The 26,759-nt window shown below is 45.6% G+C and overlaps 1 long non-coding RNA gene across 1 annotated transcript; it reads right to left on the bottom strand.

The window, feature by feature from the left end:
• Window positions 1–19,432: 19,432 nt before the first annotated feature.
• LOC143773707 (uncharacterized) lies at window positions 19,433–23,498 on the bottom strand. The gene is made up of 3 exons (XR_013215318.1): window positions 23,415–23,498; window positions 22,111–22,237; window positions 19,433–19,565 (listed from the first exon to the last, which is right to left on the bottom strand). It is a non-coding gene; the product is annotated as an uncharacterized LOC143773707 (long non-coding RNA).
• Between the last annotated feature and the right edge of the window lie 3,261 nt (window positions 23,499–26,759).

The raw sequence follows: 26,759 nt of genomic DNA, 5'->3' as shown, positions 1-26,759 counted from the left end.
ATACTCACCTCACCGTCACCATGGATACGAAGAGTCACTTCCGGGCCAGCAGTCGTCTGTGTCGTCACTTCCAGGTGAGCTCAGAGATCGTCCAGCCAGGTCCAGCGCCAAGCAGAAAGACGATGACGAGCAGCCAGCAGTCAGTGAACGATGCACCCGGGCCCGTCCCTGTGTCCACCGGGCGACAGCATGACGGTGAAAGCAGTGAGTCTTACTTCCGAGTTCCAGGCTGGTCCCAACTCCCAAACCAAAGCATTGTGGGGGGATGCAGCCTGGGACAAGGTGCGACTGTACAGGGCCACCACAGACCTACAGTATGGCATTTGAGTGATGGTGGGTGTGGGTGGGACTTATAAACTATATACTACATTCCTGGCTGTGCTATATACTATGTGGGCTGCCTGTGTTATACACTACGTGGGCTGTTTTATATACATAATGGGGCTGTGCTATATACTACGTGGGCTATGCTATGTACTACGTTGCTGTGTTATATACTACTTGGGCTATGTTATGTACTACGTGGCTGTGTTATATACTACATGGCTGTGTTATATACTACGTGGCTGTGTATATACTACGTGGCTGTGTTATATACTACGTTGGCTGTGCATATACTATGTGGCTGTGTTATATACTACGTGGCTGTGTTATATGCTATGTGGCTGTGCTATATACTACATGGGCTGTTATATGCTACATGGGCTGTGCAATTTACTACGTGGCTGTGTTATATGCTACGTGGGCTGTGTTATATGGTACATGTCTGTGCTATATGCTACGTGGGCTGTGTTGTATACTACGTGGGCTGTGTTATTTGCTACGTGGCTGTGCTATATTTCTCTGCTGTATTTGTGCATCATGAATCGTGGTATGTGTTAAAGGGGGGGCCACTGAGACTCTTTCACCTGGGTCCCTCAAAAACCAGGAGCCGGCCCTGATGTGGGCTGTGTTATATACTACGTGGCTGTGTTATATACTATGTGGGCTGTGCAATATACTATGTGGCTGTGTTATATACTACATGGCTGTGTTATATACTACGTGGCTGTGTTATATTCTACATGGGCTGTGTTATATGCTACATGGGCTGTGCAATATACTACATGGCTGTGTTATATGCTACGTGGGCTGTGTTATATGCCACGTGGGCTGTGTTATATGCTACATGTCTGTGCTATATGCTACATGGGCTGTGTTATATATTACGTGGGCTGTGTTATTTGCTACGTGGCTGTGCTATATTTCTCTGCTGTATCTGTGCATCATGAATAGTGCTATGTGTTAAAGGAGTGGGCCCCTCAGACTCTTTCACCCGGGGCCCTCAAAAACCTGGAGCCGGCCCTAATGTGGGCTGTGTTATATACTACGTGGCTGTGTTATATACTATATGGGTGTGTTATATACTACATGGCTGTGTTATATATTACGTGGCTGTTATATACTACATGGGCTGTGTTATATGCTATGTGGCTGTGCTATATACTACGTGGGCTGTGTTATATGCTACATGGGCTGTGTTATATACTACGTGGGCTGTGTTATATGCTACATGTCTGTGCTATATGTTACGTGGGCTGTTATATACTATGTGGGCTGTGTTATTTGCTACGTGGCTGTGCTATATTTCTCTGCTGTATCTGTGCATCAAGAATCGTGGTATGTGTTAAAGGGGGGCCACTGAGACTCTTTCACCCGGGGCCCTCAAAAACCTGGAGCCGGCCCTAATGTGGGCTGTGTTATATACTACGTGGCTGTGTTATATACTACTAGATTGTGGCCCGATTCTAACACATCGGGTATTCTAGAATATGCATGTCTGTTATGGTTCTCAATGGCAAGAGAACATAGCCCAGCAAACATAAGTACTAGCTCTTGGAAGGATGGAAACTAAACTGACCATGAACTAAACCTGCCGCACAACTAACAGTAGCCGGGTAGCGTTGCCTACGTTTTTTATCCCTAGACGCCCAGCGCCGGCCGGAGGACTAACTAATCCTGGCAGAGGAAAATATAGTCCTGGCTCACCTCTAGAGAAGTTTCCCCGATAGGCAGACAGAGGCCCCCACATATATTGGCGGTGATTTTAGATGAAATGACAAACGTAGTATGAAAATAGGTTTAGCAAAATTGAGGTCCGCTTACTAGATAGCAGGAAGACAGAAAGGGCACTTTCATGGTCCGCTGAAAACCCTATCAAAATACCATCCTGAAATTACTTTAAGACTCTAGTATTAACTCATAACATCAGAGTGGCAATTTCAGATCACAAGAGCTTTCCAGACACAGAAACGAAACTACAGCAGTGAACTGGAACAAAATGCAAAAACAAACGAGGACTAAAGTCCAACTTAGCTGGGAGTTGTCTAGCAGCAGGAACATGCACAGAAAGGCTTCTGATTACAATGTTGACCGGCATGGAAATGACAGAGGAGCAAGGTTAAATAGCGACTCCCACATCCTGATGGAAACAGGTGAACAGAGGGGATGATGCACACCAGTTCAATTCCACCAGTGGCCACCGGGGGAGCCCAAAATCCAATTTCACAACAGTACCCCCCCCTCAAGGAGGGGGCACCGAACCCTCACCAGAACCACCAGGGCGATCAGGATGAGCCCTATGAAAGGCACGGACCAGATCGGAGGCATGAACATCAGAGGCAGTCACCCAAGAATTATCCTCCTGACCGTATCCCTTCCATTTGACCAGATACTGGAGTTTCCGTCTGGAAACAGGGGAGTCCAAGATTTTTTCCACAACGTACTCCAACTCGCCCTCAACCAACACCGGAGCAGGAGGCTCAACGGAAGGCACAACCGGTACCTCATACCTGCGCAACAATGACCGATGAAAAACATTATGAATAGAAAAAGATGCAGGGAGGTCCAAACGGAAGGACACAGGGTTAAGAATCTCCAATATCTTGTACGGGCCGATGAACCGAGGCTTAAACTTAGGAGAAGAAACCCTCATAGGGACAAAACGAGAAGACAACCACACCAAGTCCCCAACACAAAGCCGAGGACCAACCCGACGCCGGCGGTTGGCAAAAAGCTGAGTCTTCTCCTGGGACAACTTCAAATTGTCCACTACCTGCCCCCAAATCTGATGCAACCTCTCCACCACAGCATCCACTCCAGGACAATCCGAAGATTCCACCTGACCAGAAGAAAATCGAGGATGAAACCCCGAATTACAGAAAAAAGGAGACACCAAGGTGGCAGAGCTGGCCCGATTATTGAGGGCAAACTCCGCTAAAGGCAAAAAAGCAACCCAATCATCCTGATCTGCGGACACAAAACACCTCAAATATGTCTCCAAGGTCTGATTCGTCCGCTCGGTCTGGCCATTAGTCTGAGGACAGAATGCTCGCCAAAATCTAGGCACGAATTGGGTTCCTCTGTCAGAAACGATATTCTCCGGAATACCATGCAAACGGACCACATTTTGAAAAAACAGAGGAACCAACTCGGAAGAAGAAGGCAACTTAGGCAGGGGAACCAAATGGACCATCTTAGAGAAACGGTCACACACCACCCAGATGACAGACATCTTCTGAGAAACAGGAAGATCCGAAATAAAATCCATCGAGATGTGCGTCCAGGGCCTCTTCGGGATAGGCAAGGGCAACAACAATCCACTAGCCCGAGAACAACAAGGCTTGGCCCGAGCACAAACGTCACAAGACTGCACAAAGCCTCGCACATCTCGAGACAGGGAAGGCCACCAGAAGGACCTTGCCACCAAATCCCTGGTACCAAAGATTCCAGGATGACCTGTCAACGCAGAAGAATGAACCTCAGAAATGACTTTACTGGTCCAATCATCAGGAACAAACAGTCTACCAGGTGGGCAACGATCAGGTCTATCCGCCTGAAACTCCTGCAAGGCCCGCCGCAGGTCTGGAGAAACGGCAGACAATATCACTCCATCCTTAAGGATACCTGTAGGTTCAGAGTTACCAGGGGAGTCAGGCTCAAAACTCCTAGAAAGGGCATCCGCCTTAACATTCTTAGAACCCGGCAGGTAGGACACCACAAAATTAAACCGAGAGAAAAACAACGACCAGCGCGCCTGTCTAGGATTCAGGCGTCTGGCGGACTCAAGATAAATTAGATTTTTGTGGTCAGTCAATACCACCACCTGATGTCTAGCCCCCTCAAGCCAATGACGCCACTCCTCAAAAGCCCACTTCATGGCCAAAAGCTCCCGATTCCCAACATCATAATTCCGCTCGGCGGGCGAAAATTTACGCGAGAAAAAGGCACAAGGTCTCATCACGGAACAATCGGAACTTCTCTGCGACAAAACTGCCCCTGCTCCGATTTCAGAAGCGTCGACCTCAACCTGAAAAGGAAGAGCAACATCAGGCTGACGCAACACAGGGGCGGAAGAAAAGCGGCGCTTAAGCTCCCGATAGGCCTCCACAGCAGCAGGGGACCAATCAGCAACATCAGCACCCTTCTTAGTCAAATCAGTCAATGGTTTAACAACATCAGAAAAACCAGCAATAAATCGACGATAAAAGTTAGCAAAGCCCAAAAATTTCTGAAGACTCTTAAGAGAAGAGGGTTGCGTCCAATCACAAATAGCCTGAACCTTGACAGGATCCATCTCGATGGAAGAGGGGGAAAAAATATATCCCAAAAAGGAAATCTTTTGAACCCCAAAAACGCACTTAGAACCCTTCACACACAAGGAATTAGACCGCAAAACCTGAAAAACCCTCCTGACCTGCTGGACATGAGAGTCCCAGTCATCCGAAAAAATCAAAATATCATCCAGATACACAATCATAAATTTATCCAAATAATCACGGAAAATGTCATGCATAAAGGACTGAAAGACTGAAGGGGCATTTGAAAGACCAAAAGGCATCACAAAATACTCAAAGTGGCCCTCGGGCGTATTAAATGCGGTCTTCCACTCATCCCCCTGCTTAATTCGCACCAAATTATACGCCCCACGGAGATCTATCTTAGAGAACCACTTGGCCCCCTTTATGCGAGCAAACAAATCAGTCAGCAGTGGCAACGGATATTGATATTTAACCGTGATTTTATTCAAAAGCCGATAATCAATACACGGTCTCAAGGAGCCATCTTTCTTAGCCACAAAGAAAAAACCGGCTCCTAAGGGAGATGACGAAGGACGAATATGTCCCTTTTCCAAGGACTCCTTTATATATTCTCGCATAGCAGCATGTTCAGGCACAAATAGATTGAATAAACGACCCTTAGGGTATTTACTACCCGGAATCAAATCTATGGCACAATCGCACTCCCGGTGCGGAGGTAATGAACCAAGCTTAGGTTCTTCAAAAACGTCACGATATTCAGTCAAGAATTCAGGAATCTCAGAGGGAATAGATGATGAAATGGAAACCACAGGTACGTCCCCATGCTTCCCCTTACATCCCCAGCTTAACACAGACATAGCTTTCCAGTCAAGGACTGGGTTATGAGATTGCAGCCATGGCAATCCAAGCACCAACACATCATGTAGGTTATACAGCACAAGAAAGCGAATAATCTCCTGATGATCCGGATTAATCCGCATAGTTACTTGTGTCCAGTATTGTGGTTTATTACTAGCCAATGGGGTGGAGTCAATCCCCTTCAGGGGTATAGGAGTTTCAAGAGGCTCCAAATCATACCCACAGCGTTTGGCAAAGGACCAATCCATAAGACTCAAAGCGGCGCCAGAGTCGACATAGGCATCCGCGGTAATAGATGATAAAGAACAAATCAGGGTCACAGATAGAATAAACTTAGACTGTAAAGTGCCAATTGAAACAGACTTATCAAGCTTCTTAGTACGCTTAGAGCATGCTGATATAACATGAGTTGAATCACCGCAATAGAAGCACAACCCATTTTTTCGTCTTAAATTCTGCCGTTCACTTCTGGACAGAATTCTATCACATTGCATATTCTCTGGCGTCTTCTCAGTAGACACCGCCAAATGGTGCACAGGTTTGCGCTCCCGCAGACGCCTATCGATCTGGATAGCCATTGTCATGGACTCATTCAGACCCGCAGGCACAGGGAACCCCACCATAACATCCTTAATGGCATCAGAGAGACCCTCTCTGAAATTCGCCGCCAGGGCGCACTCATTCCACTGAGTAAGCACAGCCCATTTACGGAATTTCTGGCAGCATATTTCAGCTTCGTCTTGCCCCTGAGATAGGGACATCAAGGCCTTTTCCGCCTGAAGCTCTAACTGAGGTTCCTCATAAAGCAACCCCAAGGCCAGAAAAAACGCATCCACATTGAGCAACGCAGGATCCCCTGGAGCCAATGCCAAAGCCCAATCCTGAGGGTCGCCCCGGAGCAAGGAAATCACAATCCTGACCTGCTGAGCAGGATCTCCAGCAGAGCGAGATTTCAGGGACAAAAACAACTTGCAATTATTTTTGAAATTTTGAAAGCAAGATCTATTCCCCGAGAAAAATTCAGGCAAAGGAATTCTAGGTTCAGATATAGGAACATGAACAACAAAATCTTGTAAATTTTGAACTTTCGTGGTGAGATTATTCAAACCTGCAGCTAAACTCTGAATATCCATTTTAAACAGGTGAACACAGAGCCATTCCAGGATTAGAAGGAGAGAGAGAGAGAGAAAGGCTGCAATATAGGCAGACTTGCAAGAGATTCAATTACAAGCACACTCAGAACTGAAGGGAAGGGGGAAAAAAAAAAAAAAAAAATCTTCAGCAGACTTCTCTTTTCTCTCCTTTCTCTGTCAATTAATTTAACCCTTTTTTGGCCGGTCAAACTGTTATGGTTCTCAATGGCAAGAGAACATAGCCCAGCAAACATAAGTACTAGCTCTTGGAAGGATGGAAACTAAACTGACCATGAACTAAACCTGCCACACAACTAACAGTAGCCGGGTAGCGTTGCCTACGTTTTTTATCCCTAGACGCCCAGCGCCGGCCGGAGGACTAACTAATCCTGGCAGAGGAAAATATAGTCCTGGCTCACCTCTAGAGAAGTTTCCCCGATAGGCAGACAGAGGCCCCCACATATATTGGCGGTGATTTTAGATGAAATGACAAACGTAGTATGAAAATAGGTTTAGCAAAATTGAGGTCCGCTTACTAGATAGCAGGAAGACAGAAAGGGCACTTTCATGGTCCGCTGAAAACCCTATCAAAATACCATCCTGAAATTACTTTAAGACTCTAGTATTAACTCATAACATCAGAGTGGCAATTTCAGATCACAAGAGCTTTCCAGACACAGAAACGAAACTACAGCAGTGAACTGGAACAAAATGCAAAAACAAATGAGGACTAAAGTCCAACTTAGCTGGGAGTTGTCTAGCAGCAGGAACATGCACAGAAAGGCTTCTGATTACAATGTTGACCGGCATGGAAATGACAGAGGAGCAAGGTTAAATAGCGACTCCCACATCCTGATGGAAACAGGTGAACAGAGGGGATGATGCACACCAGTTCAATTCCACCAGTGGCCACCGGGGGAGCCCAAAATCCAATTTCACAACACATGTCCCCGTAGTATACCTTTATGACATCATCGTCGCCATGCTATGCCCGTCTCTGATTGGTCGAGTCCGCCAGGCCAGGATTTCCAGGACAGACAGACAGACAGACAGACAGACGGAAAAACCCTTAGACAATTATATATATAGATATGGCTGTGTTATATACTATGTGGCTGTTATATACTACGTGGCTGTGTTATATACTATGTGGGCTGTGTTATATGGTACGTGGCTGTGCAATATACTATGTGGGCTGTGTTATATGGTACATGGGCTGTGCAATATACTACGTGGCTGTGTTATATGCTACATGGGCTGTGTTATATACTACGTGGGCTGTGTTATATGCTACCTGTCTGTGCTATATGCTACGTGAGCTGTGTTATATACTACGTGGGCTGTGTTATATACTACGTGGCTGTGCTATATTTCTCTGCTGTATCTGTGCATCATGAATCGTGGTATGTGTTAAAGGAGTGGGCCCCTGAGACTCTTTCACCCGGGGCCCTCAAAAACCTGGAGCCGGCCCTAATGTGGGCTGTGTTATATACTACGTGGCTGTGTTATATACTATATGGGTGCGTTATATACTACGTGGCTGTGTTATATACTACGTGGCTGTGTTATATACTACATGGGCTGTGTTATATGCTACATGGGCTGTGCAATATACTACGTGGCTGTGTTATATGCTACGTGGGCTGTGTTATATACAGTTATATGAAAAAGTTTGGGCACCCCTATTAATCTTAAGCTTAATGTTTTATAAAAATAGTTTTTTTTGCAACAGCTATTTTCAGTTTCATATATCTAATAACTGTTGGACACAGTAATGTTTCTGCCTTGAAATGAGGTTTATTGTACTAACAGAAAATGTGCAATCTGCATTCAAATAAAATTTGACAGGTGCATAAGTATGAGCACCTCACCAGAAAAGTGACATTAATATTTAGTAGATCCTCCTTTTGCAAAAATAACAACCTCTAGTCGCTTCCTGTAGCTTTTAATGAGTTCCTGGATCCTGGATGAAGATATTTTTGACCATTCCTCTTTACAAAACAATTCCAGTTCAGTTAAGTTTGATGGTTGCCGAGCATGGACAGCCCTCTTCAAATGATCCCACAGATGTTCAATGATATTTAGGTCTGGGGACTGGGATGGCCATTCCAGAACAGTGTAATTGTTCCTCTGCATGAATGCCTGAGTAGATTTGGAGCGGTGTTTTGGATCATTGTCTTGCTGAAAGATCCATCCCCTGCGTAACTTCAACTTTGTCACTGATTCATGAACATTATTGTCAAGAATCTGCTGATACTGAGAGGAATCCATGCGTCCCTCAACTTTAACAAGATTCCTGGTGCCGGCATTGGCCACACAGCCCCAAAGCATGATGGAACCTCCACCAAATTTTACTGTGGGTAGCAAGTGTTTTTCTTGGAATGCTGTGTTTTTTTTGCCGCCATGCATAACGCCTTTTTGTATGACCAAACAACTCAATCTTGGTTTCATCAGTCCACAGGACCTTCTTCCAAAAAGAAATTGGCTTCTCCAAATGTGCTTTTGCATACCTCAGCCCACTCTGTTTGTGGCGTGCTTGCAGAAACGGCTTCTTTCGCATCACTCTCCCATACAGCTTCTCCTTGTGCAAAGTGCGTTGTATAGTTGACCGATGCACAGTGACACCATCTGCAGCAAGTTGATGCTGCAGCTCTCTGGAGGTGGTCTGAGGATTGTCCTTGACTGATCTCACCATTCTTCTTCTCTGCCTTTCTGATGTTTTTCTTGGCCTGCAACTTCTGGCCTTAAAAAGAACTGTACCTGTGTTCTTCCATTTCCTTACTATGTTCCTCACAGTGGAAATTGACAGGTTAAATCTCTGAGACAGCTTTTTGTATCCTTCCCCTGAACAACTATGTTGAATAATCTTTGTTTTCAGATTATTTGACAGTTGTTTTGAGGAGCCCATGATGCCACTCTTCAGAGGAGATTCAAACAGGAGAACAACTTGCAAGTGGCCACTTTAAGTAGCTTTTCTCATGATTGCATACACCTGACTATGAAGTTCAAAGCTCAATGAGGTTACAAAACCAAAAAAAGTGCTTTAGTAAGTCAGTAAAAAGTAGGTAGGAGTATTTAAAACAAGAAAATGATAAGGGTGCCCATACTTATGCACCTGTCAAATGTTGTTTGAATGCAGATTGCACATTTTCTGTTAGTACAATAAACCTCATTTCAAGGCAGAAACATTACTATGTCCAACAGTTATTAGATATATGAAACTGAAATAGCTGTTGCAAAAAATACAATTTTTATAAAACATTAAGCTTAAGATTAATAGGGGTGCCCAAACTTTTTCATATAACTGTACTACGTGGGCTGTTATATGCTACATGTCTGTGCTATATGCTACATGGGCTGTGCTATATACTATGTGGGCTGTGTTATATGCTACATGGGCTGTGCAATATACTACATGGCTGTGTTATATGCTACATGGGCTGTGTTATATACTACCTGGGCTGTGTTATATGCTACATGTCTGTGCTATATGCTACATGGGCTGTGTTATATACTACGTGGGCTGTGTTATTTGCTACGTGGCTGTGCTATATTTCTCTGCTGTATATGTGCATCATGAATCGTGGTATGTGTTAAAGGGAGGGGCCACTGAGACTCTTTCACCCGGGGCCCTCAAAAACCTGGAGCCGGCCCTAATGTGGGCTGTGTTATATACTATGTGGCTGTGTTATATACTATATGGCTGTGTTATATACTACGTGGCTGTGTTATATACTACGTGGCTGTGTTATATGTTGTGAATCCGCTTTTGGGCTCCCCTGGTGGTTGCTGGTGGTACTGGTGACTTGTGTGTCTTTGCTGTCTCAGTTCACCTGCTCCCATCAGTGTTTGGGAGTTTCCTATTTAGCCTTGCTCTCCAGTCATTTCCTTGCCGGTCATCATTGTAACCAGAGCCTTCGGTTGCATGTTCCTGCTACTAGTCTGCTGATCAGCTAAGTGGACTTTGTCCTTTTGTTTTGTATCTTTTGTCCAGTTTGCAGTTTTGTTATTCTCTGTAGCTGGAAGCTCTTGTGGGCTGAAATTGCCACTCCTGTGTCATGAGTTGACACAGGAGTCTTAAAGTAATATCAGGATGGTTTTTTGATAGGGTTTTCAGTTGACCGGGAAGTCCTCTTTTGTATCCTTCTGCTATCTAGTAAGTGGACCTCTCTTTGCTAAATCTACCTTCATACTGTGTATGTCTTTTCCTCTAAACTCACCGTCATTACATGTGGGGGGCTGCTATCATCTTTTGGGGTATTTCCCTAGAGGTAAGCCAGGTCTGTTCCTTCCTCTACCAGGGGTAGTTAGTCCTCCGGCTGGCGCGTGGCATCTAGGGTTAATCAGGTATGCTCCCTGGCTACTATTAGTTGTGTGGTAGATTTAGCTCACGGTCAGCTCGAGATTCCATCACCCAGAGCTCGTCCGTTATCTTTGTGTTTTGATGTTTCCCTGCCATTGGGAATCATGACAGTTATATACTATATGGGTGTGATATATACTACGTGGCTGTGTTATATACTACGTGGCTGTGTTATATACTACATGGGCTGTGTTATATGCTACATGGGCTGTGCAATATACTACGTGGCTGTGTTATATGCTACGTGGGCTGTGTTATATACAGTTATATGAAAAAGTTTGGGCACCCCTATTAATCTTAAGCTTAATGTTTTATAAAAATAGTTTTTTTTGCAACAGCTATTTTCAGTTTCATATATCTAATAACTGTTGGACACAGTAATGTTTCTGCCTTGAAATGAGGTTTATTGTACTAACAGAAAATGTGCAATCTGCATTCAAATAAAATTTGACAGGTGCATAAGTATGAGCACCTCACCAGAAAAGTGACATTAACCCGTTCATGACCCAGCCTATTTTGGCCTTAATGACCTTGCCGTTTTTTGCAATTCTGACCAGTGTCCCTTTATGAGGTAATAACTCAGGAACGCTTCAATGGATCCTAGCGATTCTGAGACTGTTTTTTCGTGACATATTGGGCTTCATGTTAGTGGTAAATACAGGTCGATAATTTCTGAGTTTATTTGTGAAAAAAACGGAAATTTGGCAAAAATTTTGAAAATTTTGCAATTTTCACATTTTGAATTTTTATTCTGTTAAACCAGAGAGTTATGTGACACAAAATAGTTAATAAATAACATTTCCCACATGTCTACTTTACATCAGCTCAATTTTGGAAACAATTATTTTTTTTGCTAGGAAGTTATAAGGGTTAAAATTCGACCAGTGATTTCTCATTTTTACAACAAAATTTACAAAACCATTTTTTTTAGGGACCACCTCACATTTGAAGTCAGTTTGAGGGTTCTATATGGCTGAAAATACCCAAAAGTGACACCATTCTAAAAACTGCACCCCTCAAGGTGCTCAAAACCATATTCAAGAAGTTTATTAACCCTTCGGGTGTTTCACAGCAGCAGAAGCAACATGGAAGGAAAAAATGAACATTTAACTTTTTAGTCACAAAAATGATCTTTTAGCGAAATTTTTTTTATTTTCCCAAGGGTAAAAGGAGAAACTGGACCACGAACGTTGTTGTCCAATTTGTCCTGAGTACGCTGATACCTCATATGTGGGGGTAAACCACTGTTTGGGCACACGGCAGGGCTCGGAAGGGAAGGAGCGCCATTTGACTTTTTCAATGAAAAATTGGCTCCAATCTTTAGCGGACACCATGTCGCGTTTGGAGAGCCCCCGTGTGCCTAAACATTGGAGCTCCCCCACAAGTGACCCCATTTTGGAAACTAGACCCCCCAAGGAACTTATCTAGAAGCATAGTGAGCACTTTAAACCCCCAGGTGCTTCACAAATTGATCCGTAAAAATGAAACAGTACTTTTTTTTCACAAAAAAATTATTTTAGCCTCAATTTTTTCATTTTCACATGGGCAACAGGATAAAATGGATCCTAAAATTTGTTGGACAATTTCTCCTGAGTACACCAATACCTCACATGTGGGGGTAAACCACTGTTTGGGCACATGGTAAGGCTCGGAAGGGAAGGAGAGCCATTTGACTTTTTGAATGAAAAATTATCTCCATCGCTAGCAGACACCATGTCACGTTTGGAGAGCCCCTGTGTGCCTAAACATTGGAGCGCTCCCACAAGTGACCCCATTTTGGAAACTAGACCCCCCAAGGAACTTATCTAGAAGCATAGTGAGCACTTTAAACTCTCAGGTGCTTCACAAATTGATCCGTAAAAATGAAAAAGTACTTTTTTTTCACACAAAATTTCTTTTAGCCTTAATTTTTTCATTTTCACATGGGCAACAGGATAAAATGGATCCTAAAATTTGTTGGGCAATTTCTCCTGAGTATGTTGATACCTCATATGTGGGGGTAAACCACTGTTTGGGTGCACGGCAAGGCTCGGAAGGGGAGGCGTGCCATTTGACTTTTTGAATGGAAAATTAGCTCCAATCGTTAGCGGACACCATGTCGCGTTTGGAGAGCCCCTGTGTGCCTAAACATTGGAGCTCCCCTACAAGTTACCCCATTTTGGAAACTAGACCCCCAAAGAAACTTATCTAGATGCATAGTGAGCACTTATAAACTTCTGTGAAGCACCTGGGGGTTATAACGCAGAGCCGTGAAAATAAAAAATAATTTTTCTTTCCTCAAAAATGATTTTTAGCCCAGAATTTTTTATTTTCCCAAGGGTAATAGGAGAAATTGGACCCCAAATGTTGTTGTCCAGTTTGTACTGAGTACGATGATACCCCATATGTGGGGGTAAACCACTGTTTGGGCCACGGCAGGGCTCGGAAGGGAAGGCACGCCATTTGGCTTTTTGAATGGAAAATTAGCTCCAATCATTAGCGGACACCATGTCGCGTTTGGAGAGCCCCTGTGTGCCTAAACATTGGAGCTCCCGCACAAGTGACCCCATTTTGGAAACTAGACCTCCCAAGGAACTAATCTAGATGTGTGGTGAGCACTTTGAACCCCCAAGTGCTTCGCAGAAGTTTATAACGCAGAGCCGTGAAAATAAAAAATAATTTTTCTTTTCTCAAAAATGATTTTTTAGCCCACAATTTTTTATTTTCCCAAAGGTAACAGGAGAAATTGGACCCCAAAAGTTGTTGTCCAGTTTCTCCTGAGTACGCCGATACCCCATATGTGGGGGTAAACCACTGTTTTGGCACACGTCGGGGTTCGGAAGGGAAGTAGTGACGTTTTGAAATGCAGACTTTGATGGAATGGTCTGCGGGCATCATGTTACATTTGCAGAGCCCCTGATATGCCTAAACAGTAGAAACCCCCCACAAGTGACTCCATTTTGGAAACTAGACCCCCAAGGAACTTATCTAGATGTGTGGTGAGCACGTTCAACCCCCAAGTGCTTCACAGAAGTTTATAACGCAGAGCCGTGAAAATAATAAATGTTTCCTTTCCTCAAAAATATTTTTTTAGCCCAGAATTTTTTATTTTTGCAAGGGTAACAGGAGAAATTGGACCCCAAAAGTTGTTGTCCAGTTTCTCCTGAGTACGCTGATACCCCATATGTGGGGGTAAACCACTGTTTGGGCACACGTCAGGGCTCGGAAGGGAAGTAGTGACATTTGAAATGCAGAGTTTGATGGAATGGTCTGCGGGCGTCACATTGCATTTGCAGAGCCCCTGATGTGCCTAAACAGTAGAAACACCCCACAAGTGACCCCATTTTGGAAACTAGACCCCCCAAGGAACTTATCTAGATGTGTGATGAGCACGTTCAACCCCCAAGTGCTTCACAGAAGTTTACAACGCAGAGCCATGAAAATAAAAAATAATTGTTCTTTCCTCAAAAATTATGTCTTAGCAAGTAATTTTTTATTTTTGCAAGGGTAACAGGAGAAATTGGACCCCAACAGTTGTTGCCCAGTTTGTCCTGAGTACGCTGGTACCCCAAATGTGGGGGTAAACCACTGTTTGGGCGCATGTCGGGGCTTGGAATGGAGGGAGCACCATTTGACTTTTTGAATGCAAGATTGGCTGGAATCAATGGTGGCGCCATGTTGCGTTTGCAGAGCCCCTGATGTGCCTAAACAGTGGATACCCCTCAATTCTAACTTCAACACTAACCCCAACACACCCCTAATACTAATCCCAACTGTAGCCATAACCCTAATCCCAACCCTAACCCCAACACACCCCTAACCACAACCCTAACCCCAACACACCCGTAACCCTAATTCCAACCCTAATCCTAACCCTAATCCCAACCCTATCCCTAATCCCAACCCTAACCACAACTGTAACCCCAACACACCCCTAACCCTATCCGTAACCCTAACCACAAGCCTATTCTTAACCCTATTTCCAACCCTAGCCCTAATTCCAACCCTAACCCTAAGGGTATGTGCCCACGTTGCGGATTCGTGTAAGATTTTTCCGCACGATTTTTGAAAAATCTGCAGGTAAAAGGCACTGCGTTTTACCTGCGGATTTACAGCAGATTTCCAGTGTTTTTTTGTGCGGATTTCACCTGCGGATTCCTATTAAGCAACAGGTGTAAAACGCTGCGGAATCCGCACAAAGAATTGACATGCTGCGGAAAATACAACGCAGCGTTTCTGCACGGAATTTTCCGCACCATGGGCACAGCGGATTTGGTTTTCCATAGGTGTACATGGTACTGTAAACCTGATGGAAAACTGCTACGAATTCACAGCGGCCAATCCGCTGCGGATCCGCGGCCAATCCGCTGCGGATCCGCAGCCAAATCCGCACATGCCATAACCCTAACCCTACCTGTAACCCTAACCCTACCCCTAACCCTAGTTCTAACCCTAACCCTAGTGGAAAAAGAAAAAAAAATATATATATATATTTTCTTTATTTTATTATTGTCTGGGGGTGATAAAGGGGGGGGGTTATTTATTATTTTTTTTATTTTGATCGCTGTGATAGAACCTATCGCAGCGATCAAAATGTACTTTTAACGAATCTGCCGACTGGCAGATTCGGCGGGCGCACTGAGCATGCGCCCGCCATTTTGGAAGATGGTGGCGCCCAGCGAGGAGGCGGACGGACACCGGGAGCCTCGGTGAGTATAAGGGGGGGGAAGATCGGGGCACGGGGGGGGCGTCGGAGCACAGGGGGGTGGCATAGCAGCACGGGGGGAGCGGGCAGGAGCACGGGGCAGCGGAGCACAGGACCGAGGGGACCGGACCCCATAACGGAGCACTGGGGGGGCGATCGGTGGGGTGTGGGGGGGGTCACATTAGTGTTTCCAGCCATGGCCGATGATATTGCAGCATCGGCCATGGCTGGATTGTAATATTTCACCAGTTTTTCAGGTGAAATATTACAAATCGCTCTGATTGGCAGTTTCACTTTCAACAGCCAATCAGAGCGATCGTAGCCACGGGGGGGTGAAGCCACCCCCCCTGGGCTGAAGCACCACTCCCCCTCTCCCTGCAGATCGGGTAAAATAGGAGTTAACCCCTTCACCCGATCTGCAGGGACGCGATCATTCCATGACGCCACATAGGCGTCATGGGTCGGATTGGCACGGGTTTTCATGACGCCTATGTGGCGTCATGGGTCGGGAAGGGGTTAATATTTAGTAGATCCTCCTTTTGCAAAAATAACAACCTCTAGTCGCTTCCTGTAGCTTTTAATGAGTTCCTGGATCCTGGATGAAGATATTTTTGACCATTCCTCTTTACAAAACAATTCCAGTTCAGTTAAGTTTGATGGTTGCCGAGCATGGACAGCCCTCTTCAAATGATCCCACAGATGTTCAATGATATTTAGGTCTGGGGACTGGGATGGCCATTCCAGAACAGTGTAATTGTTCCTCTGCATGAATGCCTGAGTAGATTTGGAGCGGTGTTTTGGATCATTGTCTTGCTGAAAGATCCATCCCCTGCGTAACTTCAACTTTGTCACTGATTCATGAACATTATTGTCAAGAATCTGCTGATACTGAGAGGAATCCATGCGTCCCTCAACTTTAACAAGATTCCTGGTGCCGGCATTGGCCACACAGCCCCAAAGCATGATGGAACCTCCACCAAATTTTACTGTGGGTAGCAAGTGTTTTTCTTGGAATGCTGTGTTTTTTTGCCGCCATGCATAACGCCTTTTTGTATGACCAAACAACTCAATCTTGGTTTCATCAGTCCACAGGACCTTCTTCCAAAAAGAAATTGGCTTCTCCAAATGTGCTTTTGCATACCTCAGCCCACTCTGTTTGTGGCGTGCTTGCAGAAACGGCTTCTTTCGCATCACTCTCCCATACAGCTTCTCCTTGTGCAAAGTGCGTTGTATAGTTGACCGATGCACAGTGACACCATCTGCAGCAAGTTGATGCTGCAGCTCTCTGGAGGTGGTCTGAGGATTGTCCTTGACTGATCTCACCATTCTTCTTCTCTGCCTTTCTGATGTTTTTCTTGGCCTGCAACTTCTGGCCTTAAAAAGAACTGTACCTGTGTTCTTCTATTTCCTTACTATGTTCCTCACAGTGGAAATTGACAGGTTAAATCTCTGAGACAGCTTTTTGTATCCTTCCCCTGAACAACTATGTTGAATAATCTTTGTTTTCAGATTATGTGACAGATGTTTTGAGGAGCCCATGATGCCACTCTTCAGAGGAGATTCAAACAGGAGAACAACTTGCAAGTGGCCACTTTAAGTAGCTTTTCTCATGATTGCATACACCTGACTATGAAGTTCAAAGCTCAATGAGGTTACAAAACCAAAAAAAGTGCTTTAGTAAGTCAGTAAAAAGTAGGTAGGAGTATTTAAAACAAGAAAATGATAAGGGTGCCCATACTTATGCACCTGTCAAATGTTGTTTGAATGCAGATTGCACATTTTCTGTTAGTACAATAAACCTCATTTCAAGGCAGAAACATTACTATGTCCAACAGTTATTAGATATATGAAACTGAAATAGCTGTTGCAAAAAATACAATTTTTATAAAACATTAAGCTTAAGATTAATAGGGGTGCCCAAACTTTTTCATATAACTGTACTACGTGGGCTGTTATATGCTACATGTCTGTGCTATATGCTACATGGGCTGTGTTATATACTATGTGGGCTGTGTTATATGCTACGTGGCTGTGCTATATACTACGTGGGCTGTGTTATATGCTACATGGGCTGTGCAATATACTACATGGCTGTGTTATATGCTACATGGGCTGTGTTATATACTACCTGGGCTGTGTTATATGCTACATGTCTGTGCTATATGCTACATGGGCTGTGTTATATACTACGTGGGCTGTGTTATTTGCTACGTGGCTGTGCTATATTTCTCTGCTGTATATGTGCATCATGAATCGTGGTATGTGTTAAAGGGAGGGGCCACTGAGACTCTTTCACCCGGGGCCCTCAAAAACCTGGAGCCGGCCCTAATGTGGGCTGTGTTATATACTATGTGGCTGTGTTATATACTATATGGCTGTGTTATATACTACATGGCTGTGTTATATACTACGTGGCTGTGTTATATACTATGTGGGCTGTGGTATATGCTACGTGGCTGTGCTAAATACTATGTGGACTGTGTTATATGCTACATGGGCTGTGCAATATACTACGTGGCTGTGTTATATGCTACGTGGGCTGTGTTATATACTACGTGGGCTGTGTTATATGCTACATGTCTGTGTTATATACTACGTGGGCTGTGTTATTTGCTACGTGGCTGTGCTATATTTTTCTGCTGTATCTGTGTATCATGAATCGTGGTATGTGTTAAAGGGGGGGCCCACTGAGACTCTTTTGCCTGGGGCCCTCAAAAACCTGGAGCCGGCCCTGCATCAAGTTTAGTATTTTTCTTTCATTATTCTTTTTATTTTATGCAATTTTATATACCATATTGTTTTGCTTTGTATATTTTTTATAAACACTGCCTACTTTTTTGGATTAAATATATAAAATGTAATAAGTCTCTTCCTCTGTAAACCACACCCTTAAAGACATATGCTACCTGTAACGGGTGTCCAATCAGCATATATAAATGATTAGTGGTGGCAGCTAGCAGTTCATTTTGTTATTGTGGAGTTGGCAGTGACTGTACAGGGGTAAATATATATTCCATGAAATGGAGTCAGAGGTGTATATACCATACACTCACTGTGAGTTCTTCCAATAACTGGGGGGTCCAAAACTCTTCATTCAATCGTGTGATTGCTCTGATGATTGGAGGCAGCGGAGTTGAGTCCCCTGACAAACTGGTGATGGCGGTTGGATCTGCATGATCTCCCTGGTGTCATCCGATACAAACTGGTGGCAGCAGTGAGATCTTCATGAACCCCCTGGCTTGTCCTCTTTGACAGTACATATTGTAGTAGAATAGTGTAATGTCCACATAAGTAAAGTTGACAGAGACCTAGCTATATAGACTTAATGATCCCATCTTGTATGAGCACAGTGCACCATAAGAGAATACATGATCTTTAGTGGAAACTTACAGTCTGAGCTGCCTATGTTCTATTCTCAAGATCTCATGGGAGCTTTGTGGAATTTTCAATTTTCCTTGTTTCGCTTCAGTAATCTAATCTGAAGTAACATCATCACTCGTATTATCACACAGTTAGAGCGTATTGATTTGGCAACTCTAGAGGATCTCTTTTATACAGTAGACATTGTAGATAGAGCAAGTGATTAAAAACTAAAAAACTTATAATACATTTCACAATGATTTTTATAGGTCTCTTTTGTTCTGTAACCAGTGTAATAAAGTCCACTTTACATGTTGCATAATAACACACAAAAATTACAAGAGGTAAAAACGTTTATTAGGCAACACACATGCCAGAGCCAAAACATTACAAAGAGCCAATTAATATGTGGGAAGACTTTATTTAAATCATTCACTTTTATTACATAACCAAAACAGAGTTGAAACCTCATTTTCAGATGGTGGTTGTAGATGTGTCAATTGTTCCTTTATTCCTCCAGCCTTAGGCTATGTTCCCACGATGAGCCTTTGGTGAGATTTTGGTGTTGCAGATTTTCTGGAACATTTCTGCACATATGAATTAAACTATGTTACTTGTGTTTTTTTACGTGTTTTCAGTGCGTTTTTGACACTGGGGTTTTTGTTTCTTTTTGGTGTGTCAAATTTTATAAAAAGCTGTTTTGTTTTTGATACTTCCTGGTATTTGCCTTTGGCAAAACTTTATTGATACAGTCATGTGCAGATCACATGTGTTTTTGATGCATTTCCGCTGTGTAAATCAGTTTGACGAAAAAAAGCACAGTTGGCATAAGATTTCTATAAATCCCATCCACTTTGCTAGAACTGTAAGACGCTGCATTTTTGAGGCAGTGAAAATACACAACGTCAAAAACTCACTAAAAGCCCACTGTGGGCACACAGCCTTAGAGGTTATACACTAGCACACAGTGGCGTAACTACAAAGTTATGGGCCCCGGTGCGAACTTCCAAATGGGGCCCCCCCCCGCCATAAAATTCAATGTAAGCCCCGTAGAATACAATGCAGCCCCCCTCATAGTATAATGCAGCCCCTCCATACAGGGGCAGTGACAAAGACACGAGCAAATGGTGACGAGGGGGCAGAGGAGAGGGAACAAGGAAGACAGGCACTAGGGGACACATGGGGGCTAGGAGGCAGGGGAGAAGGATACAAGGGGTCTAGTGGGCAAGGGAGACTGACACAAGTGGGCAAGGGAGACTGACACAAAGGGCACACGGGGACTAGTGGACAAGAGAGACTGGCACACGGGGACACGGACTAGTGGGCAAGGGAGACTGACACACGGGGAATAGTGGGCAAGGGAGACTGATACAAGGGGACTAGTGGGCAATGGAGACTGACACACGGGGACAAGGGACAAGCACAAGGGGACAAGGGAGACAGGCACAAGGGGACACATAGGGACTAGTGAGCAAGAGACTGACACAAGGGGACAAGGGATACAAGCACAAGGGGACACACAGGGACAAGTGGGAAAGGGAGACTGACACACAGGGACTAGTGGGCAAAGGAGACTGACACAAGCACAAGGGGACAAAGGAGACTGACACAAGCACAAGGGGACATAGGAGACAGGCACATGGGGACACACAGGGACTAATGGGCAAGGGAGACTGGCACACGGGGACACAAGCATAAGGGAGACAGGCTCAAGGGGACACACAGGGACTAATGGGCAAGGGAGACTGGCACACGGGGACAAGGGACACAAGCATAAGGGGACAAGGGAGACAGGCACATGGGGACACACAGGGACTAATGGGCAAGGGAGACTGGCACATGGGGACACAAGCATAAGGGAGACAGGCTCAAGGGGACTCACGGCCCCCTGACCTGCCAGAGCCGCTTGCAGCTGCGACCGTAGTAGTTACGCCGCTGCCTCACACACACATACTACAGATATCACACACACACTACAGATATCACACACACACTACAGATATCACACACACACATCATACTACAGATATCACACACACACACACACACACATCAGTTATTACACACACTACAGATATCACACACATACTAGTTATCACACACACACACACTACAGATATCACACACACACACACACAGACATACTACAGATATCACACACACACACATCATACTACAGATATCACACACACACACACTACAGATAACACACACACACACTACAGATATCACACACACACACACACACACACACTACAGATATCACACACATACACACACTACAGATATCACACACACACACACACACATCATACTACAGATATCACACACATACTACAGTTATCACACACACACTACAGATACCACACACACACACACACCAGAGATACCAGCTCATATACACAACTCACAATCTCCTCTCTGGTACAGGGGTGGCTGATGTAAACCGGCTGCAGCTCCTCAGCTTCTCCTGACTAAGGCTAGTTTCACACTAGCGACTAAGGCTAGTTTCACACTAGCGTCGGGAACAACCCGTCGCTGTGCGTCGGGCCGACGTTCCCGACGCTAGCGTGGTCTCCGCCGCACAACGGGGGCAGCGGATGCATTTTTCCCACGCATCCGCTGCCCCATTGTGAGGTGCGGGGAAGTGCGGGGAGGTGGGGGCGGAGTTCCGGCCGCGCATGCGCGGTCGGAAAAAGTGGACCGTCGGGAGCAAAAAACGTTACATGTAAGGTTTTTTTCTCCCGACGGTCCGCTACCACACGCCCAAGCGTCGCAAAACGGACGCGACGTTTGGCAATGCGTCGCAAATGCGTCGCTAATGTTAGTCTATGACGAAAAAACGTATCCAGCAAGAACTTTTGCTGGATGCGTATTTTCGGCAAAACGACGCATTTGCGACGTATTGCAGTTAACGCTAGTGTGAAACTAGCCTAAAGCGGCTCTGTCCCGCACCTCCCCCCTGCTCTCGCCTTCTGTCCCGGGGTTATTTTGGCTTTCTCTTAAAGGGAACCTGTCACCCCGTTTTTTCCGTATGAGATAAAAATACTGTTAAATAGGGCCTGAGCTGTGCATTACAATAGTGTATTTTGTGGACCCCGATTCCCCACCTATGCTGCCGAAATACGTTACCAAAGTAGTCGTTTTCGTCTGTCAATCAGGCTGGTCTGGTCAGATGGGCGTGGTGTCTTCCCCCAGATCTTGCTTAGTTTTCCGTTGGTGGCGTAGTGGTGTGCGCATGCCCAAGGTCCCGAATCCACTGCACAGGGGAGTGAAAATAGCGTGATGTGCGACATTTCATTGGTGATCGGTGGGGCGGCCATCTTCCTTTGGCCGCGCGTGTGCAGAAGCGGCGCTCTGCTGGCCGCGGCTTCAGGAAAATGGCCGCAGGATGCCGCGCGTGCCCAGATGGAGATCGCGGCGGCCATTTTCCTGAAGCAGAGATGCGACACCTCGTACACACCCGACTCCGCTCCGTACACCCCCGACTCCGCTCCGTACACCTCGTACACACCCGGCTCCGCTCCGTACACCTCGTACACACCCGGCTCCGCTCCGTACATTTCATACACACCCGGCTCCGCTCCGTACACCTCATACACACCCGGCTCCGCTCCGTACACCTCATGCACACCCGGCTCCGCTCCGTACACCTCATGCACACCCGGCTCCGCTCCGTACACCTCATGCACACCCGGCTCCGCTCCGTACACCTCATACACACCCGGCTCCGCTCCGTACACCTCATACACACCCGGCTCTGCTCCGTACACCTCATGCACACCCAGCTCTGCTCCGTACACCTCATGCACACCCAGCTCTGCTCCGTACACCTCATGCACACCCGGCTCTGCTCCGTACACCTCATGCACACCCGGCTCCGCTCCGTACACCTCATGCACACCCGGCTCTGCTCCGTACACCTCATGCACACCCGGCTCCGCTCCGTACACCTCATACACACCCGGCTCCGCTCCGTACACCTCATACACACCCGGCTCCGCTCCGTACACCTCATACACACCCGGCTCCGCTCCGTACACCTCATACACACACGGCTCCGCTCTGTACACCTCATACACACCCGGCTCCGCTCCGTACACCTCATACACACCCGGCTCTGCTCCGTACACCTCATGCACACCCAGCTCTGCTCCGTACACCTCATGCACACCCAGCTCTGCTCCGTACACCTCATACACACCCAGCTCTGCTCCGTACACCTCATGCACACCCAGCTCTGCTCCGTACACCTCATGCACACCCGGCTCTGCTCCGTACACCTCATGCACACCCGGCTCCGCTCCGTACACCTCATACACACCCGGCTCCGCTCCGTACACCTCATACACACACGGCTCCGCTCCGTACACCTCATACACACACTGCTCTGCTACATCCACCCAAACCCCTCCTGACCTCACACAAAAGCTTACCCTCCTGAGTCCTCCAGCACGATGACAAACAGCACTGCACTACTGTCCTGCACTACACGGAAGCCCTTGATCATGTGACTCCGACTCCTCCCCTCCTGTGACCTCATCCTAGGTCCTGTGCGCACAGAGCAGTGGCAGCTATAGTAGTGGTGTGCGGCTCTCTGCGGTGGAGGGGCTCTGCTGCGGGTCAAGTGCAGTCCCACCCGTGATCGCGAGTGCACACGCAGCAGGGCCTGTAAGGAAGAATTATTTAAAGGGCCGGCGGCCCATTTTGTAGCTTAGAGTTCTTAGGAGCCCGCCCAGTCTGCTGGACTGGGTGGGCCCCTAAGCACTGCGGGCCCCGTCGCAATTGCGACCCCTGCGACCGCGGTAGTTACGCCTCTGCTAGCACACACAATTATGGCTTGTTTGTCTTTCTTAGTTATATATGGACACTATCGCAGCATGAGATGTAAAAAAAACCCTTTCAAGGCTCAACTTACATAACTTGTTCTTATGATTAGTGGGGGCTCAGTGGTGGGATCTCCAAAGATCATACATATAGCACCTATATTGTGGATAAGAGATAAATATTGTTCATGGTCTGACCAATCTACTGTATGGGTATGTGCACAAGTTGCGGAATGGTCGTGTGGATTTTTCCGCACTGATTTTGGTAAATCCACAGGAAATCCACACTGTGTATTTACTGTGGAATTACCGCAGATTTACCGTGGTTTTTCCGCGGTTTTTGTGCGTATTCCACCTGCGGTTTTACACCTGCGGATTCCTATTGAGGAGTAGGTTTAAGAATCCGCACAAAGAATTGACATGCTGCGGAATAAACAATGCAGCGTTTCCGCGTGTTTTTTCCGCAGCATGTGCACTGCAGATTTTGTTTTCCATAGGTTTACATGGTACTGTACAACGCATGGGAAAACTGCTGCGAATACGCAGCGGCCAATCCGCTGCGTATCCGCAGCAAAATCCGCAGCGTGTGCACATAGCCTAAAGCCTATTCTGGAGGAAAATGGAATGCCTCAAAGAAACACAAACAAGCATGGGTAGAACAAACAGAGATTGTATGCAGATCGTGTGCCATGCACTGTACAAGTAATTGTGCTATACAATGCCCACATAATGAGTTATACAAATAATTAGCGCATACAATCTGAACCACCCAGCAGTTGCACAGCACAGTAGATAGTTTCATAACACCACTTTCATTGGCGCACATGAGTTTAGTCCATAGATCATATGATTAGTTTGGCATTTACAAAGAGGGCACGTTTCTTAGTCTATTTTTTTGCAGCAAGATGCTGACCTTAGTGCTCCTGAATGCTTATAGGTCGAACAGAGTGATTATCACTAATACAAAACCTTATTCATTATTAGGTGATGACCTAACACACTCTAAATATAGGGAACAGATTAAGAACATTCAGCTACAAAAAATACACACAAAAAAAAAATAGAAAAAAGCATATATCTGACTGCGCTGCTTCTGCAAAGGGTTAATACAATTCATGCTTACAAATTGAAGTAGGGGATTTTCTCCTTATTTGCATTAAGTCTTATTTCCCAAAAAGATGTCTTCTTTACACTTTGATCATATACGGTAATTAGCTAGAAGAAAGGAGGCTATCGCTCTAGTTCTATGTAAGAAGATATGTGAAATCTTCATGTCTGATGATGGCAAAGAAATGTCTGACTGAGCTGCCCTGCTTCAGTGCGCCCTGAAAGTAGGTGATTATTTTAAATAATGACTGCTGAAACTCTTAACATATGCATATGCTATCTGCTCCCTACTGAATAACAGATAATGGTATTACGATTACAGCTAAAATCATTGGTTCTGTTGAAATGTGTCGGGTTAGGTTGTTAAAGGGAACCTGTCAGCAGGATTGTGCACAGTAACCTACACACAGTGTCAGGTCGGCGCTGTTATACTGATTACAATGATACCTTGGTTGATGAAATCTGTCTTGTGGTTGTTGTGTAATCTTTATTTTTTGTTTTGAGTTAATGATCTGCTCTTGGGCGGCCTTTGGGGGTTTTTCATATGGTGTTCTGATTAGGTATTCATCTGTATGGGCTTATGACAGGTCATTGATCCCTCACTGACCTGCCCCCTAGTTTACATAATAAATATTATGTATACATAGTGAAAAAAACCTTGCTGCCTTCAGGTGCCAGCCGTGGCACCTGCGCTGCAGCATAATCACATGTGTACTGTATTTATAATTAATGTGGTTGTGGTTATCTTGATATTAAAAAAAAATAATACATTTATAAATGGCGCCCACCGTGCCTGCGCAGTAGCAGCTATCGGCGTATATAGAGGTGATCTGATAGCTGCTATTGCACAGGCGCCGGCGGCACCATTTTGGAGAGGGATGTATATATTTTTTCTAGTAAGATGGCGCCACCGGCGCTTGCGCAATAGCCGCTATCGGATCACCTCTATATACACAGATAGCTGCTACTGCGCAGGCATGGCAGGCGACAATTTCAAATGGATTTTTTTTCCTAATATCAGGATAACCTCAACCACATTAATTATAAACACAGTACACATGCGATTATACTGCATCACAGGTGCCAAAGCTGGCGCCTGTCTGCAGAAGGTTTTTTTTTCCAGTATGTACATATATTCATTATGTAAACTAGGAGGCAGGGCAGTGAGGGATCAGTGACCTGTCAGCAGTCTGCATTATGAATACCTGATCAGAACACCACATGAAGCTCCCCCCCCCCCACAGGCTGCCCGAAAGCACGAGCATATCATCAAAGCTGAAAATAAAGATTAACCCCTTTCTGACATCTGACGTAATAATCCGTCCATGTGCCCTGGGCCTATTTACCAGGGACGGATTATTACGTCATTTTTTTAATGCGACACTGCAACCGAAGTCGTGGTGATCGCATTAAAATTCTGGCGCCATCTTACCTCGGGGTAGATGGTGTCGCCATACTGGGGGAGGGGGGGGGGTGTTGCTGCCCTCCTACAACCATGATCGCTTTGATTAGCTGTTCAATTCTGAACAGCTAATCGCAACATTTCTCCTTGTTTCAGGCAATTAGATTGCCTGAAACACTGATGTCCCAGCCTACCATCGGTGCTCTAAGAGCTGGTGCCTGGCAACGCATGGCCTGGACCCGCTCTCATTGGCATGTTTAATGATTACATCGATCTCGCCAATGACAGGGCACGGCCGCGGTGTGACATGCCTAGGATCGGAACTGAAAGAGCATCGATCCTAGGCTGGTGCCTGGCAATACCAGTGTCACGAGGGCCAGCATCGATTGGTGCGATCGATGTCATCGTCAATCGCACCAATCACAGGGCACAGAAGCGGTGTGACT

Source organism: Ranitomeya variabilis, chromosome 5 (genome assembly GCF_051348905.1).
Source record: "Ranitomeya variabilis isolate aRanVar5 chromosome 5, aRanVar5.hap1, whole genome shotgun sequence".
NCBI lineage: Eukaryota > Metazoa > Chordata > Amphibia > Anura > Dendrobatidae > Ranitomeya > Ranitomeya variabilis.
This window is presented reverse-complemented; position numbering and strand designations above follow the sequence as displayed.